General features: G+C 47.1%; 1 protein-coding gene across 8 annotated transcripts in view; it reads right to left on the bottom strand.

Annotated features, from left to right (window-relative positions):
- Window positions 1-16,403, bottom strand: part of PLA2G6 (phospholipase A2 group VI) — a 593,695-nt gene that overhangs the window by 230,874 nt on the left and 346,418 nt on the right. The window lies entirely within an intron of this gene.

The following is a 16,403-nucleotide window of genomic DNA, read 5'->3' as shown; positions in this document are numbered from 1 at the left end:
ACAAAATAATTCTTTCACAAGCTAAATATATATTTAAAAATTATACCAAAGTGATTTAGTGAGTGAACACTTTTCATAAAACATCTTGTTCCTTTATCACAAGCATAATCAATTCTTACAAAAACAACTGTACTGTTTATGTCAACAATAAAAAATAAACTTTTAACCCAATCTCCTGAAGATGCTATCAATGCCATCTGCCTTGCATCCAAAGCCCACATTTTTTATCTTTCAGTCAGCCTTAAAAAACACTCTACCCTTCCCAGTTACCACATTATTTGAAAACCTTGATGAGATCTATATTTTAGGTCTGTTTCTGTGACAAGATACCAGTAAGTAATACTGTTCTTTCAATATCACATGAAGCAGATACAAGAATATAGCTTGTTTAAACCTTTTTGGTCTAAATTGTCTAAATAATGTATCCACCTACTCCCCCTTCGAAGCAATTGCAGCTTAACATCACTATCAATAGGAAGAACCCACATTTTCACACACTTGAAATCAGAGTTGCAAGACATTCCGTCCCTATCTCACTAAAATGTTGCACTACGCTCAAGTGTATTTCAAAGAATAAATTACTCTCAACTTAATGCCTTTGTCTCTGGATGAATTATAAATGGACCTTTAATTATAACGCTGCATTTATTGCAGTGCACGTAGGTCAGGTACCCAATTTGTTTTCTTTCCGAGCTCTCCCAGTTGTCTCCTTTTGATACAATTAGTTTTAACCCACTGATTCTTTGAATTTCACTTTTGTTTCTAGATCACTAAAGGTTTCACCAGCCTCTGGTCCTAGAAAAAAAACGTCCTCCAAAATATTCTAAAGTTGTTCAATATTTTATAAGATGGCCTACTGAATGGAATGATTACTTTCAATTGATTTGTCAACATCTCATTCTTGCTTTCTCCTCTTACTGCTTCCTTTCAGGTTATCTTTGGATTCTACCTACAGCTTTTTGTAAAGTTTCAACTGAGTATCTTCCTACAGAGCTGTTTCAACATGTGTCTCCTAATGAACATTAAATGTAATTTGATACTTTCCTCCTAAATCTCATTAACCAACTGTAAGGGGACCCTTGTTCATAGGACTTGGATACAAACTGTTCAAAGAATACAGGTGACCAGTGTGTGAAATCGCGCCAAGCCAAAAGATGACCTCGTGTGAAACTGTGTAATGAAGACAGATCACCCAGTGAGAAGTTATGCGAGGTGTTAAATTGGATCCATGGGAATCAACATCCTAGTTTAAAACTGCAGACAGGAAGAAAGGTGTCAATGTGTGAAAACGGATCTAAGGGAGACAGTATAAAATCAAATTCAGGGAAACAGATTACAATGCGTGAATTCAATCACCGGCAGATAGGTTACCCGGTGTGAAATAGTGCCAGCCATATGACCCGATGTGAAACTGAATTGAAGGAGATGAATAGGTTCCAGGAGTGACATTATGCCCAGGGATACAGGTGGACAGATGTTGTATCAATCACAGGCACATACAGGACTATGTGTGACGTTTTGCCCTGGAATACAGGTGTCTGGGTGTGCAATTTGCTGATGCATTGGACAAATTGGGTCAGGGCACTCCAAGAGCCACAGGGCTTCCATCCTGCAGATGTTTGATCCCAGAAGTGGACTATCCCAATCCTGTCTCTCTACAAACTGCCTACATCAAGCTTGGAGAGAACCTGCAGTCTGCTTTATAAGCTGCAATTCAACGCCTCATGGCCTCTAATTGGAAGTTCCTTCCGTGCCAATTTACCAAGAGAATTTAAACTCCAGCTCTCTATCTTAGCAACCTCTCAGGGCTCTAAATGTTCCAAATTATCAGTGCATTCATTTCATTTCAAATTCACTTTATTCGGGTTTTCGTTTCAGAATTTTAAAAAAACATAAAAGCATAACAAATACAAAATACAGATGTTAACAAATCTTCGATTTAGTGGAAAATCACCCATCATAAATAGAATTTTCACGTATTTCCTTTACAACAGTAAAAATTCATTTCACATTAACCAATTCATGTTCAAAAAAGAGCTTTGTGCAAGACAGACAGAGAAGTTTCTTAAAAATGTGTTAAATTTTTCCGTGATTTGATTACAGCTTTTTAAAAAAGTGCAATATTTTTTGCATAACAATCATTCTCCAGTAATTGGAGTGCAAAATAAGCCGGGCGACATTGCCTCAAACCCCAGATTTTTAAAATTGGGATAATCCATCTTTTTCTATATACCCCATAGTATTTACAAAATAAAACAGTGTGTATTGTTGATTGGACTGCAACACCATCACAAGGACATGGTCCTAAATTTCTAGACCAATCATTTGTTACAGGAAACAACACTAAATGATAAAAGCAATCTAGTCTAAATCTGACCAATACAAATCTCTCATACCCAGTTATCCCGTAAGTCAGATATGGTTGCATTCCTGTGGTAGAAAATTCAAAATATAATACCCAAGATATCAGTTTTTGTATTAGTTCAATCCTGGACTTCCTATTACATCAAAAGACTTTAAAGAAATCTCGTCTGTCTGACAACTTTTGCTTAACTATGCAGGTGAATTTAAATAAAAAAGTACACTTTATGATTAAGTTTACTAATTTAGTTGTTTTTAATTTATTTTAATTTTTTCACCACAAGAGTTCATTACCTTGAACCTTGTATCTTTCTGGAGGTTATCACAATACTAAAAATGCCTGTTAAAGTGACTTACTTAATACTGCTTATATGTTTTTACCACAAATTATCAGCCGCATATTGATGTGTTTATTCTATACATCTGCAACCGTATTATATTATTTGCCTTTTAAAAAAAAAAAGAGCATTTAAGCTATTCTTGGGGAGACCTTCGTTGTTTGTTTGCCTGTTGCCGTTTTCAGCGGACCTTGTTGGACCCTTTTCAGCCCTTCACGACTTGCGGAACCCGCTTCGCGGGTCCCGCTGCGCCCCAGAGACCGAGGGGAATTTCTTTCACAGCTGCGTGGGAGGACCAGGGCTGCGAGCGTGCGGGGCAGGACTTCCAATCCCAGAAGCCCCTGCACACCGCGCCTCTCACCATCTGGCCGCTCTCCCTGGCCACCACGCCCCGCCTGCAACCTTTAAAGGGCGGTAATTGACTGTCCGACGTGGGAGACCTTCGTTGTTTGTTTGCCTGTTGCCGTTTTCAGCAGACCTTGTTGGACCCTTTTCAGCCCTTCACGACTTGCGGAACCCGCTTCGCGGGTCCCGCTGCGCCCCAGAGACCGAGGGGAATTTCTTTCACAGCTGCGTGGGAGGACCAGGGCTGCGAGCGTGCGGGGCAGGACTTCCAATCCCAGAAGCCCCTGCACACCGCGCCTCTCACCATCTGGCCGCTCTCCCTGGCCACCACGCCCCGCCTGCAACCTTTAAAGGGCGGTAATTGACTGTCCGACGTGGGAGACCTTCGTTGTTTGTTTGCCTGTTGCCGTTTTCAGCAGACCTTGTTGGACCCTTTTCAGCCCTTCACGACTTGCGGAACCCGCTTCGCGGGTCCCGCTGCGCCCCAGAGACCGAGGGGAATTTCTTTCACAGCTGCGTGGGAGGACCAGGGCTGCGAGCGTGCGGGGCAGGACTTCCAATCCCAGAAGCCCCTGCACACCGCGCCTCTCACCATCTGGCCGCTCTCCCTGGCCACCACGCCCCGCCTGTAATCTTACGGACTTCCTATTTAAGTGAAGGTTACTACCCGCTACGCGGGAGCGTCCCGGGAGAAGCCCGGGACAAGGGCGGGACCGTCTGTGGCCGTCCGGAGCCGTAGGAGGCCGGGCTGGGCCCCCCCTCCAATATCTACACACCGGGTATTTTATGTAACTTATTTTTTTAGTTTCTACTCGGATTAGCTAGTATATTGGTAGGTAGCAGGGGGGCTTGTTATATGGCTAGCACTTTAAATACTTCCGCCTTGCTGTCTTCTATGGGAGAGGTGGAAATGGCGGTTATGGGGCCACTAGATACATACTTCAAACGCCTCCCCCAGGACATTGACAGGGAGATTGCCTTGGCGGAAAGACGCGCCGGACGAAGGCTGTCAATAGAGCTTATGAAAACCCCCCTCGAGAAACACACAGGCCAAAGTTTCCCTTCACTGGTTACCCCGTTATCTTCCATAGTACTGCCAGCTACACATGATATCTCGCATGAAATAGCTGTAACTAACGATTTACTGGGTACCTCTCCTGTAGAAATATTGGTTACCACTTTATCCACAGAGGATTCAAATGTTTCTAACCGAGTGCCAAAGGGGCAGAATGCTATACCAAAAGTCTATGTCCAAGCGCAGGCTATTAAATCCAAACCATGCCCAAAGAGGAAAAGGGTTGCCACTATTAAAAAATCTCTAGTCCCAAATCCCGCAAGGAAGATTAGGAAGTTGGCCACAAAAACATCCCTAACCCATGTCCCTGTAGAGAATTCTACTGGGTCTATAACGAGGGAGGGAGTAGCTGCCCCAATAGGTGCAGAGAGCCTAATGATGCCTGCACCAACAGGAATAGACCCTATTACTCTCGCATCCCCTGGGCAACTGATATCCAAGCCGGAATATCTTTCGGATTTGGAAAAACTAATACGGTCCCTCTTAAATCCCATTGAGACTAGACTCAATAAGCTAGCAGAGCAATTGGACCATCTTGAGCAGGCCAGCTTAGATAATTTTTTTTCTGTAAAATCCTTAATTAAGTCTGGCAACAAATTGGGAGGGAATGGGACAAACCATCAGTCAGCCGAGCGGGACATAGGTGCCACGGTGGTTGATGTGGTACCCCTAATTGTGAGCGGTGCATCTACTCAGTACAATAATGGGCAGAATAGTAAGACCACAGCTGCACCCTTATCCACTGTAAATAATACCAATTGTGGGAACACCAAGACTAACTGTAATAGCATAGCGGCCAAAGGTAGCAAAGATGGCACAAAAAAATCTGCCGATGCCGCTAAAAAGATTAGTCTACCCTTACCAACTACTGTGGAACTTAGACAGGGCACATTGGTAGATATTGACAAAAATCAAGGCAACAATGTTGTTGGATTAAATGTGCCGCATGCCTCCCAGGTAGTAAGCAGAGGAGGCCCTGTTGGGGATGGTAATACCGTAGCCGATGGAAGTAATGCTATTATAGCAGTGGGAAATGTTGCTCCACCGAGCCATGCTGTTCCAGAATGTTGTTCTTTAAAACCATACGTTAACAAACCTCCAACTCGGCTTCCCCCGGTTCAACTCACCCCTGATTCCTATCCATATGTGGCCATTCTCACCAATGTCCCACCCTTACAGGAAGGTCAAAGAGAAACCTATGACATGTTAAAAAATAAAGCCATGCATTGGCTACGGGTCAATAGACCCCTCCCAGGGGGTGTGGACGGCCTGATTATTGGGGCTAGAAGGGTCAACTGGATTGGTAATACCCAAAAAAAACAGGGGGGTGAGTGTATCATAATCAACTTCCAGGACCCTAGGGTAGTAGGGTTGATTACGAGCCCGGGATGGAATATTAGTATTGGTGGGATTGGCGTTGTAGACTTGACTTTTTTTTATCCCAGACCAGTGTCCACTTACTCTGGGGGGAGGAGTGAGTTAACGAGAACTAGCCTACCTTCTTGGGTAGGGGTCAGCTCTTTACCTGCCCCTATCCCACGTCTAAATGATTGTTATAATCAGGTATACAACTGTGAAGGTGGGTTAGGGTACACAAGGTGGGGATGTTGACGGAATCTAGTCAAACTCATCGATTGTGACGAACAAATGGATGGGGGAAGTATTGTGGAGGCAACATTGTCACCCAATGGGGATGTAATGTGTACTTTAGCTAGGGTGGTCCACGACAGGGAATGTGGAAGTATGAGGGGGGGTAATATGGCATGTCAGGAAGATCGGGGGGGAGAAACCAGGCCACTTCTAAGTTCTGGAATAAATAATGCCAAAGACGCGAACTGTGTTGATATTGTTGTAGGAGAGGGTGGTGATTGTGAGATTTTGACTAATTCACCGGTTATGGTAGCCACCGAAAGGGGGATTAGCAAAGGTGATATCACGGGGAGGTTTCTTTCATGGAATATAGCAGGCTTGGCCTCTAGATTGTTGTCCCAAGATTGGATAGATTTTGTTAATGGGTTCGAAATGTGCCTATTCCAAGAGACGTGGGCTTGCGATCCAGTTTACCTGCCAGGTTACCTAAATTTTTGTATACCAGCTACTAGAGGCCCCAGGGGCAGACCTATGGGAGGTCTAACAGCCTGGATCAGGCAGAACTCTCAAGTTAAAGTAAAAGTGATTGATCTAGGCTCTAAAGATATACAATTATTGAGGTTAACATTAGGCAAGGGAGGTGTGATGGATATTTATAACATTTATGCTAGGGGTATAAGTGCTGGGAATTCTCCCACCCTAGAAGCTCTATCGACCGCCCTTGAATCCCAGTCACTTGGAAATAGAGTGGTTGTGGCAGGAGACCTGAACAGGACTTTTGAGCCCTTAGAAAACACAGAACATCCGATAGGACAAGAGGAAGATGCCTTATGGGGCGTCCCAAACCTAAATCTCATACCCGTGAAGCGGTGGACAAAAGATGTATTGATGTTGAATGCGTTATGTCTGGAATATGGTTTGAGGGCCCTTAATGGCAGGACAAAAAGTGACCAAGGAGGAAATTGTTCATTCGACAATGGTCATAATAAAAGCAGGATTGACTATGTCATCTGTAGTTTAGAGTTATGGTGTGGCGTGGGCGACATGGAAATTAAGGGGAGAGTAGAAAGCGATCACAACCCCCTCTGTGTTACCCACTCATGGTGGAGGGCCGCGCCTGCCCACCTAGTGCCAGGTAGTGAGATCGTACCAGTTATGGCTAATGACTCGAGAAGGGTGAAATGGCCAAATGTGCTGGCCAATTTGGCCACCTTGGAGAACATTAACTTGGAGGTGGATAATGCTATCGCCGCCATGGAAACAGTATATCCTGTAACACCGGGTTCCTCTCTAATAGCAGACATACATGATACATTCTTCTCTTTAATAAAACCGCATTTTATCAAATCAGTTAGGGCAAATAGAAAAGTACCTATCAAACCGGCGAGGTGGTTCAACAAGCAGTGTAGGGCAACTCGACTAGAGTTGGGCAGGGCAATCAAAAGCAGGGATAGGTCCTTGATTAGCACTGCCAGAAAACAATACAATGATAACATCCGCAAGGCTAAGAGGTTGTGGGATGAGGAGCATTGGGAGGAGTTACTTGAGGCCTCTGGGCAAAAAGATTCAAGACTTTTTTGGAAAATTGTGAAATGGGGCAGAGGTGGTACCCCAAACAACCCCGACAATAATGTTGATGAGGCTTCGTGGGTTGAGTATTTTAAACCCCAGTATGCGGAGAACAGAGATATAATGGCCACAGAACCTATCCCTGTGATATTTTGCAAGGGCAATTTATTTTCAACCAAGGAAGCTGACCTTGTAATTTCATCACTCCAGGGGGGGAAAGCCCCGGGGCTAGATGGAATTCCGTCAGATATTTTTAAATATGATAAGGTTCGGTGGTCAAGATATGCGACTGTGCTGGGAAATGCCCTCGCTAAAGGGGCAAAAATACCCGATGTATGGAAGGGGGCAATAATAATACCGATCTTTAAGAAAGGTGATCGGTCACTCCCGGCAAATTATAGACCGATAAGTTTGCTGGCCACCATCCAAAAAGTGGTGGGGAAGATGGTGGTCGACAAACTTATGGCCTGGGTAGATGAGCATAATGCTTTATCCCCCTATCAGGCAGGATTTAGGCGGGCAACCAGCACGGTTGATCAAATTTTTCGCTTCACAATGCTACGGTGGGGAACTGTACTCCTTGGCGAAGGCAGCCTTTATGTAGCCTTTGTAGATCTGAGGGCTGCCTTCGATCTGGTGCCTAGGAGCAAGTTGTGGGTTGTTTTAAGTAAGATAGGGGTCCCACTCGAGCTGCTTACATTAATAATGCGTCTCCACGAAAGCAATTTCGCTAAAGTCCAGTGGGGGAGGAATGGGGAATCTACTACCAATTTCCCAGTTGAGCGGGGGGTACGGCAGGGATGTGCCATGGCACCCCTGCTGTTCTCCTTGTTCATTAATGGTATAGTGGATAGGATGTTGGATGCGAGGGTTGACGCACCTTCGCTAGCGGGCATCAGGGTTCCGATCCTGATGTTCGCTGACGATACCCTGATCGTGTCCAAAACCCCGGCAGGACTCCAGCGAGCCTTGAACATATTTGATATGTTCTGTAAGGAACGAGGTCTCGAAGTCAATGTAAATAAAACTAAGCTGATGGTCTTTGGGCAAAAGCGCCAATCCCAACCTAGGGTATCTCTGAACAGCATCAGACTAGAGGTAGTAAATGTTTTTACGTACCTAGGGGTGGAGATATCAAGCAAATTTGGTTGGTCGAGACATATTGAGAAGGCGGTCCTGAAACATCAGCAGATTTCAGGAGCTCTTCGGGCAGAACAAGCAAAATCTAAAACTAGGCCTATTAAACCAGTTCTCATGGTATACGATGCAAAAGCCTTGGGCGCTGCCCTTTACGGGGCTGAAGTCTGGGGCTTCGAGAGGTTTACTACCCTCCAAAGATCTGAGAACAGGTTTCTGAGAGGGATAACTAGTCTTCCCCAAAGTACCCCATTAATACCGCTTGGCCTGGATTTAGGAAGAAGATCGCTTAGTGATCGTGCCCGATTAAGGCCTATCCTCTATTGGAGACGCTTATGGACGACCCCAGAAATTAGACACTATGCTGAGGGGTTCTCAGCCTTAGTTAAATCAGATGTCTTCCATAAAATTACATGGCTAAAAATGCTTAGGGACGCCCTTTTTGAGCTCGGTCTCTCCAAACTCTGGGAAAATCCCTTCGGGGAAGTGTTCCCTAGTAAAACCATTATAAAAGCTATATACTGGGATTACATTGATCAGAAGCTTTGGAGGAGTGTGACCTCTGAATCTATGGGGGGTAGGTTCATGGAAATTAAAGCAAGACCTGCTCTAGAGCACTACTGGGACACTATAACGGTTCCGTTAGACAGGAAATTATTTTTCCAGTTAAGGGCAGGTTCCCTCCCCCTGAGGTCTTTGACGTCCAGTTGGGGATCCAGTGGTAGTTCGTGTTGTCTGACATGTGGCGCCCCAAATGAAAGCATAGCACATTTTCTATTTCTGTGCGAGGCCTATGTAAATCCGAGAAAATCATGGCTGGCACCAGTTTGTAGAAACCTTGGTGTCTTAAGCGGTGTTGAGGGGTTGAGAATTATTTGCTCCTCCACTGAACTGCCCATTGTAGTAGGAACGGCAAAATATCTGGGGTGGGCTTGGTCCATAAGGCGGAGGGCCCTATCTCCTAACATGCTTTGAATCTCACCTCTTGATTGTATGAATTAGTATTGTTAGTACCTTGTGGGAGAGAATCATGAATTTTAATAGTAAAATGCTGCTAATATGTACGTTAAGAGTTTTTTGACTGTATAAAATTGGTTATGGTCCGCAACGCGGGTGACCTAGCACTTTAAACTTGCATTTAGCTTCAGCACTTTATGAGAAAGCTTATATTAATTATTATTGGCAAATATTTTATGTGTGTGTATTGTGTATTTTTATCTGTATTCTATTGCCAATGTGTGTTAAGAATTTTTAAATGTGTGAATTTTCATGTATGTGCTTTTATGAGTGTATAACTCGAATAAAGCTTTTTCATCAGCTATTCTTGGGGAAGAATAATAAAATATATTCCTTCACCCAGCTACAAGTGAGTGTCCCATGCAGGAAATAGGGAAATCACACAATCGGTGGCTACTTTCAGGGCTAGACGAGCTGAGGAATCCTCAAGCCATACAGTCATTAAAGCAGCCATGAGAACGCATACATCTTTGCTTAAAGGGACATGCACAATTTGCTGTTGCACATAAATAACATCCCCAAGTACTGTGCCTGTCCATGAGATAATGGAATATTTCATAATGCCTTCAAAAAAGCATGTAAATATGGACAACTGTGCTGTAAAAAATATGTTTGGATATATGTTTAAAAACATTAAGGAGATATGGCACCCCTGCCCTCACCCTCGCCATCTTCAGAAAGAGAGTAACACTAGCCTGCCTACACTGATTTATGGGGCTGGTTTGAAACACGTTACAGTTTTTAGCTCCCTGACCTTTAACATGTCTTTTGAAAACTCTCTAAACACACAGGTGTGTCAAAGCCCTCTTTAAAATATCACCCACCAAAGTTGGAGTCTGTCCTGATTGGTGTTTCATAATCAGTCGGTGCAGCACAAATCAGCCTACGATTTGAGTCGCCTGCTACACAGCTTTAACCCCTTCAGTGCTAATGACAAGGGTAACTCGTCATGGAGTTTCCATTGATTTCAATGGAAATTACATTGAAGTGCCAGATCATGCTTAGCATCCAAGTGGTTAAATACTCAAAAGTTTGAAATCAGTATGTCTTACATGCATCAAATTTATCATAACGGACTTCAAAGTTTGTTAATTTATTCTGACCATTTATTGGTGAAAGGTAATTAAAAGTTTCATGATCTTGATCTTGAAATACCAAACCTCCACTCTTGTCCCTTACGTTGGTACCTTATCATGGAAGTTTCAACTTACAATCCCTTAGGAATCGTCTTCCATATCTATAGTGGTTTCATCTTTCTGCTACTATCCAGACTGGACCAAATTGGCGCCATGATCATTGGTTTGGCTCTGTACTTGCAAAGAGGCCACATTGCTTGCAGAATTGTACAACATGACTGCTTTACAAGTTATCACCATGAAAATATAGAACCCCACCGCTAGGATTCTGACTTTGAATACGTGTGGCAAAAATGGACCTTAAAATGCTCTATGTTTTGTTGAAAAGGCTATAAAGGACACTGGCCCAACAGCAAGGCGCAAAAAGACAGACCTTTACAGGTTTGATTGCTTGCTTCAATCAACATTTGCTACATCAGTGGCAATACTAGGCTCTAACAGCAAACAAAAGGCAGCTAACCCTTCACCTGTCAGCCTGGGCATTATGGAATTACTTCTCAACAGTCCTTCAACATATGCACTATCTCATCCAGGTCTTTACAATAAAATGTACAGATGACAGTGAAAGTATCTGCAGTATTAATCCAAGACGTTATCTGTAGCATATTCACTGCTTTAGAAGTAGAACTTAACTTAAAGAAGGGTCATGTTAGTCATTTGTCTGCACACATATGCAGTGGATACATCGCATGTCCACAGGAAAGCCCCTATATTTTCCACTGCTACTGCTGATAGGACTACCCAGAAACGAGAAATATTACACAACCCGTACAGTGCAGGTATGGACAAATCACTCACTAACAGAGATGGAATCCCTATTTGTAGATAAACAATTGCATCCATTGACCAAATGCATAAGTTACTACTTGTGTAACAATGTATCTGTAAGAGACATTAGTTAGTGATAGATTCCTTACCTTAGAATATCCCCAGGCGTCAGACTCGATCCGGAAAGTTTTGCTCAGCAGTACCCGTGCGCGTCAGTAGGTGGCGTCCTGCAGCTCCGCGTCCGTCACTGGCGTCATCAGCGCAGAGATGACGTCACAGAGACCACTTAGGCGCCACCCATGCGCGCCAACGTCAGTCCTGTACACGACTTTCCGCGCCAGGAACGCAGATACTGAACATTGTTGCATGAAAGTAGGACCCTAAAAGGGATATCCTTAACCCTAGTAATCAGTCCGCAGAACGGGGAGGATGGGTGGGCGGTAAGGAATCTATCACTAACTAATGTCTCTTACAGATATATCATTACACAAGTAGTAACTTGTGCATCTGAAAGAGACATGTTAGTGATAGATTCCTTACCTTAGAATAGATACCCCAGCAGTACCAACCCCGGAGGTGGGTCTGCGAACATGATTACACCAGAAAGCCACGGAGCACAGAATGGCCAAAGAAGCCGTCTCTCCGGACCTGACTGTCAAGGCAGTAGTGCTTGGTAAATATGTGCAGCGAAGCCCACGTAGCTGCCTGACAAATGTCCTGCAAGGGAACGCCGCGTCCCAAGGCAGTAATGGCTGCAGCTGCCCTGGTCGAATGGGCATGCAGCCCCACAGGAGGCTCCTTCTTGGCCAAGGAGTAACATGCTTCGATGCACAGAACGACTGTAGTATGCTGTTCAGCCAGGATGTGTGCAATGTAGAATGTTGGTAGTTAGAATGTTGGAATGGTTTGAGTCAGTTGGTCCATGCGCTGAGCAGCATACAGGCTGCTCCTGGTGGGGCATGTGATTTATATACTTTCTTACATGTAGCTTCATTGATTAATAAATATACCTGAAGTTACCAACATCAAATGGACTTCTTTCCGTTCATTACAACGACCCACCGGGAAATGGTCTGTTTGTATACCGCCCAACCTTTTTTGGCACCCACGTAGCCAACATAGAGTTGATCATCCGCCCGGAACGGTTGTGTACGCTGCAAATAGTAAGCATTTGCACATTTTGGGTCCAGGCGGTGGAGCCTCTCCTCTTCCTTAGAAGGATGCGGAAAGAAGGTGAGCAAAGTGATGGTCTGCCCGATGTGGAAGGGCGTAATAACCTTTGGCAAGAAAGAAGGACGGGTCCTTAAAACCACCTTGTCTGGATGAATTGAAAGGAAAGGAGGTTTAGAAGAAAGAGCCTGGAGCTAACGTACTCTTCTGGCAGAGGTGATGGCTACCAGGAAAGCCGTCTTCAGAGTAAGAAGACGAAAGGGACAGTTATGAAGATGCTCAAAGGGACCGCACATCAGAAACGTCAAGACAAGATTCAAGTCCCACTGAGGCATTATGAAAGGCATGGGAGGGAACGTGTGCGTAATGCCTTTGAGGAGACGGTTAACAACTGGGGACTTAAAAAAAGAAGGCTGATCAGGAAGCCTCAGAAAGGCAGATATGGCAGAAAGATAACCTTTGATAGTGCCCAGAGCAGAGCCCCGCTGGGCCAAAGACAGAAGAAACAGAAGAACCTCAGAAAGAGGGGCAGGCGTATACCATCTTAGTGGAGGGACGCCTGGCTGCCAGATTGACATCACAGACTTCAGGAGGGAGGTCGAAAGCCTTCAACTGTTGCCGCTCAATCTCCACGCACGGAGGTGGAGACTGGACAGGTTTGGGTGAAGGACCATCCCCTGCTGCTGCGACAGAAGATCCTCCCGAAGAGGCAGACGGATTGGGGGATTGATGCTCATACTGAGTAGCTCGAGATACCATATTCTTCGAGCCCAGTCCGGAGCCACAAGAACGACTTGGGCCCGGTCCCGCCTGATCTTCTTCAGCACTCTGGGCAGAAGAGGTATAGGCCGAAAGGCATACAACAGACCGCAGCTCCACTCGAGACAAAAAGCGTCTCCAAGCGAGCGCTGCCTTGGAAATTCCAATGCGCAGAACTGATGACATTGCGTGTTCTCTTCGGTGGCGAATAGATCTAACCAGGGCATTCCCCACTGCAGAAAGAGACCCTGCACCACGTCGAGTTCAGACGCCATTCGTGATCCATCATGCACCTGCGGCTGAGTTCGTCCGCCCTGGCGTTCAGAGATCCTGCCAGGTGTTGAACCACCAAGGTAATGCCTTGATGTTCCAGCCATGTCCAGAGGCGCAGAGCCTCCTGACATAGGGTCCACGACCCCACCCCGCCCTGTTTGTTGCAATACCACATGGCGGTGGTGTTGTCCGTGAACACCTGCACTACACTTTCCCGGACCGAAAGAACGAATGCCTTCAGTGCAAGTCGGATCCCCCGCAGCTCCAGAAGGTTGATATGGAGCCGTGGCTCCGCCGGAGACCAGAGGCCTCTGATCTCCACCTCTCCCACGTGGCCTCCCCATCCCAGGAGGGACGCATCCATCACTACTGTATGCTCCAGTTGGGGAAGGAAGAGGGATCTGCCATTGACACAATCGCGATTCGTGAGCCATCACTGCAAGTGTCGTGCAGAGCCCACCGAGATCTGGACATGATCGGACAGGTTGCCCCGATGCTGCACCCACTGGAACTGCATGTGCCATCTGGCATGCTGAACTAACAGGATGCAGGAAACCATCAGGCCCAGGAGCCGGAGAGTGATCCTGATTGATACCTGGGATAGAGGCCGAAAGATCGGAATCATAGCCTGAATATCCCAGACTCGGTGCTCGGGAGGAAAAACCCGAAACAGCGTCGAATCCAGAACCGCTCCGATGAAGGGGAGCTCCTGAGGGGGACTCAGGTGCGACTTCAGCACGTTGATGGAGAACCACAGCAAATGCAGGAGGTCGGCCGTAGTCTGAAGGTGGGTGACGACTGCTTGGGGCGAGCCCGCCTTCAACAACCAGTCGTCGAGGTAGGGGAAGTCTGACATCCCTGACCTGCGCAGATGAGCTGCAACCACCGCCATCACTTTCGTGAACACCCTAGGGGCGCTGGTAAAGGCCGAAGGGGAGCACGGCAAACTGAAACTGCTCCTGGCCCACCGTGAACCGCAGGTAGCGCCGGTGGGCCAGCAGGACGAGAATGTGAAAATAAGCGTCCTGCAAGTCCAACGCTACCATCCAGTCTCCAGAGTCCAGGGCAGCCAAGACCTAAGCCAGAGTCAGCATCTTGAACATCTCCTTCCGGAGGAAGCAATTTACGTCCCTGAGGTCCAAGATGGGGCGCAGGCCCCCCTTGTCCTTCTTGGGGACCAGAAAGTAGTGGGAATAACAACCACTCCCTACTTCCTGACCGGGAACGCACTCGAAGGCCCCCTTGGCCAGAGGGCAGTGACTTCCTGTCGGAGAAGAGCCAAATGAACCCCCGACATGCGGTGGTACCGAGGTGGCATGGCTGGAGGGGAGGACTGAAAGGGAAGTGAGTAACCTTGGCAGATGATCTGCAGCACCAATTTGTCCAATGTAATTGCGCGCCAGTGGTGGTGTTGGCGGACCCTGCCACCCACCGGCGTGGGGCACTCCCTGAAGCTCGGATCAGGAAGGCTTGGAGGTGGAAGGAGCAGGGGTAGAGGTGGACTGACCCGCACGTTGGTTCCCAGACCCGCCTCTGCGGAAGCCATGGCCGCGCTGATGTTGGTTCTGCACAGGTTTGTTGGAGGAGCTTGCCTGGGTGCCCCTGCCCTGGCCACGAAAGGAACGAAACCCAGGAATGGCAGGGTTCTTCGTAGAAAGACCCAAGGACTTGGCGTGGCCCGTGAGTCCTTAAAGTGCTCCAGTACACTGTCGGCCTTATCGTCAAAGAGGCGGGAGCCATCAAAGGGCATGTCCATGAGCGATCCCTGGACATCGGGCAAGAACCCGGTTGAGCGCAACCAGGCGTGGCGCCGCAAAGCCACAGTCGTGGAAATTGCCCTGCCCAACGAATCAGCAGTGTCCAAACCACACCGGATGGCAAACTAAGCCACATCCTTCCCCTCAGCAATCGCCTGGGAAAGGACAGCCTGGACCTCCTCAGTAGACTGAGGCAGGACCTGAGCAACGGAATCCCACACTGTGTGAGAGTAACGGCCCAACAAGCAGGCTGTGTTAACCGACCGCAGTCCTAAGCTGGCTGAGGAGAACAACCTCTTACCAAATTGCTCCAGCCTTTTAGAGTCCTTAACCGGCGGAGCTGAAGGAAAGGCACTCTGCGATGTCGAGCCCTGAATGACCAGGCTCTCATGCGTTAGGTGAGTGGTCAGGAAGGCGGGATAAGCAGGCACCGGGCGGTGACGCCTGGCAACGTTTTTATCAACTAGCACTCCCATGGCCGGCCGCAACCAAGTGCCCAAGAGGACTTCAGTAAGGGCCAAATTAAACGGGAGCAGCGGCTCCGACTACGCAGATGCCGTCTGGAGCACCTCTGTAAGGAGGTTGGCTTTGAGGGTCACTGTAGGGAGGTCGAGATTGAGGGCCTCCGCAGCACAACAAAGCACACGGAGTAGGAAGCACCCTCCTCCATAGTGGGTGGAGGAGAGGCAAACGCCGAGGCAGAAGAAACATCGAGTTCGCCCGCGTCCTCCAGGTCTTCCACCCAATCCTGCTCAGAGTCACATTGCCGGCAAGAGGGTCCTCGGACCCGTCCCAGTCGTCAACCGCCTCTGGTGTAGAGGGGGCCGGACGCGGCGGGAACAGCGCCGGCCGGGGCCGGGGCCACCTCCCAATTCGGGTCCCAGGCCGGAATAAAAGTGTCTGGGAACCAGGGTAGAGGTGGGATAAACGACACCCAGTGTGGCGTCGGGGGTGGAGCCGACGCCACCTACTGATGCGCAGGGGTACTGCTAAGCAAAACTTGCCGGATCCAGTCTGACGCCTGGGGATATTCTAAGGTAAGGAATCTATCACTAACGTGTCTCTTTCAGATAATGGAGGAATTTGATCTTCCTCCAGGGCAATTCCT

Source organism: Lissotriton helveticus, chromosome 1_1 (genome assembly GCF_964261635.1).
Source record: "Lissotriton helveticus chromosome 1_1, aLisHel1.1, whole genome shotgun sequence".
Taxonomy (NCBI): domain Eukaryota; kingdom Metazoa; phylum Chordata; class Amphibia; order Caudata; family Salamandridae; genus Lissotriton; species Lissotriton helveticus.
The sequence above is the reverse complement of the archived record's forward strand: the minus strand, read 5'-3'. Positions and strand labels throughout refer to the sequence as shown.